The sequence below is a fragment of the Aristolochia californica genome, unplaced genomic scaffold (assembly GCF_029961685.1).
Source record: "Aristolochia californica isolate CCGP_79_NKW_82.1479 unplaced genomic scaffold, dmAriCali1.0.hap1 SCAF_11, whole genome shotgun sequence".
Lineage (NCBI taxonomy): Eukaryota > Viridiplantae > Streptophyta > Magnoliopsida > Piperales > Aristolochiaceae > Aristolochia > Aristolochia californica.
This window is the reverse complement of record NW_027181782.1, coordinates 28,354,899-28,357,790: the sequence shown is the minus strand read 5'-3', so window position 1 is coordinate 28,357,790 and position 2,892 is coordinate 28,354,899.

Sequence of the window (2,892 nt, the reverse complement as noted above, 5' to 3'; positions counted from 1 at the left end):
AACGAAGACCAATGTGCTTGGTTCTAGAATGAAATGCAGAATTCTTTGCCAGATGTATCGCACTTTGATTGTCACTGTGCAAGGCATTCATCCTTTGCTCGAAACCAAGCTCGATTAACAATCCTTGAAGCCATATCATCTCTTTACTGGCTTCTGTTATAGCTATATATTCAGCTCCAGTGGTGGATAATGCAACAATCTTCTGTATCTGCGACATCCAACTGACAGCTGTTGTGCCCACGGTAAAGACATAACCAGTGGTGTTTCTTCGGTGATCAACTTCTCCTACAAAATCTGCATCTGTGTACCCTTGCACTTGCAATTCACCTTTGCCAAAGTGCAAACACTTATCTGTGGTGCCACGCAGATATCTCAAGATCCACTTTACTGCCTTCCAGTGGGTCTCACCTGGGTTTGACATAAATCTGCTAACGGCTCCCACTGCATGACCAATATCTGGTCTCGTACAGACCATTGCATACATTAAACTTCCAATGGCTGAGGCATATGGAACCTTATCCATGAGTTCTCTCTCTTCTTCCATGTGAGGAGACTGATCCTTGGATTGACATAAGTGTTTGTCCAAGGGTGTGCCAACTGGCTTGGCATTGCTCATGTTGAATCTCTGCAAAACACGAGTAATATACTCTGCTTGAGATAACTGTAATACTTCACTTTGCTTATCTCTTGTGATTTGCATTCCGAGAATCTTCTTAGCTGGACCCAAATCCTTCATGTCAAATTCTTTTGACAATTGCTGCTTCAAGTTTCTGATCTCATCCATATCTGACCCAACTTCTAACATATCATTGATATAAAGTAGCAAAATGATATAACTGGATGTGTACCTTTTGAAGTAGCAACAGTGATCAGCATTGCACTTCTGGAAACCTTCCTTATGCATGAAACTGTCAAACTTCTTGCACCACTGTCTTGGAGCCTGTTTCAAACCATACAGGCTCTTTAGGAGTTTGCACACCATATTCTCTTTCTTCTTTTCTGAGAAACCTTCTGGTTGATGCATATATAACTCCTCATCCAAGTCTCCGTGAAGAAATGCAGTTTTCACATCTAACTGCTCTAGATAGAGATCTTCAATGACAACAATGTTCAACACTGTTCAGATAGTGGTGAGCTTCACAACGGGAGAAAAGATGTCAGTATAATCAATTCCTTCCTTCTGTTGGAATCCTTTGACAACCAATTGGGCTTTGTATCTCTTAGAGCCATCATGCTCCTCTTTCACCCGATACACCCATTTGTTATGGAGTGCCTTCTTCCCTATGGGTAACTCAACTAGTTCCCATGTCTGGTTTGAGATTAGAGAATTCATCTCATCTTTCATAGCAGGCTCCCACTTGCTAGCATCTTCAGTCTGACATGCCTCTTCATAGCATTCAAGTTCTCCTCCATCAGTCAACAGTAGATAATTGATGTATCTCCTGTTAGGCATATGAGGTTGAGAAGATCTTCTCAATATCAGAGCTGGGACAGGGGACTGTGATATGTTGGACTGGTGTGCACTACTCTATTCAACAGATTCCTCTGTCTGAGGGCTTGCATATACTGGCTCACTCTCTAGTGAGTTACTGTCATCTGTAGTGTGTTTGTCCTCGTACATCACCCATTCACTGAAAATCACATCCCTGCTACGGATCACCTTTTTGTTATCATCATCCCATATGCGATATCCAAATTCATCCTCGCCATAACTGAGGAAGGTACATTTCTTGAATTTGGGATCAAGCTTATTCCTGCCTTGATCACTGATATGCACATATGCCATACAACCGAAAACTTTAAGGTGTGAGAGTCTTACTTCTTTTCCGCTCCATACCTCTTCTGGTATTCTGTATTCCAGTGGAACCGATGGACCTTGGTTGATCAAATAAGTTGTTCTTTTAACTGCTTCTGCTCAGAAGTGCTTTGGCAGGCCTGATTGCATACGCATACTTCTGGCTCATTCAGTCAAAGTTCTGTTCATGCGCTCAGCTACACCATTGTGCTGAGGCATACCTGGCATGGTTCTCTCCAAGCAGATCCCATTATCATAACAGAACTTCTTGAATCTGGTGTCTTCATATTCACCATCATTATCAGTTCTCAGCTTTTTGATCTTAAGTCCTATTTCATTTTCAACCATGGCTTTCCATCTTCTGAAGGTATCAAACACTTCAGACTTGTGACTTAGGAAGTAAACCCATACCTTCCGTGAATGATCATCGATGAATGTCACGAAGTAGTGTTTTCCACTAATGGATGAAATAGTTGTTGGCCCCCAGACATCAGAATGGACGAGCTCTAGCCTTTCCTTCTTCGGAGCTCTACCATGTGTCTGAAAGCTAACTCTCTTCTATTTTCCAAGTATGCAATCCTCGTACATATCAATTTCTACTGACTGTAGCTCTGATAGTTTCCCCATGGAATGCATAATCTTCATTTCTTTCTCACTCATGTGGCCCAGTCTCTGGTGCCACATGTTGGAACCTTGGTTGCTTGTTGCAGCAGCAATGGTACAACATGCTTGTGCTGTCACGTAAAGAGTACCACTCTTCTTTCCTCTTGCAACCACCAATGCACCCTTCGCAATCTTCCAATCATCACCATGGAAGGTTGTGGTGTAGCCTTCATTGGCTAGCTACCCTACTGAGATTAAGTTCTTTCTCAGGTCAGGAATGTGCCTGATATTTTTCAGCTCCCATACAGACCCATTCAACTGGATCTTCACTACACCTTTGCCTACTATATCACACGGTTGATCATCACTGAGATATACCTTACCAAGGTTCTTGGACTCATATTTCTCAAAGAGCTCTTTCTGTGAGGTAGCATGGAACGATGCTCCAAAGTCTAATACCCAAGACTCCTCCTTGCTCTCCAGAGAACATATCA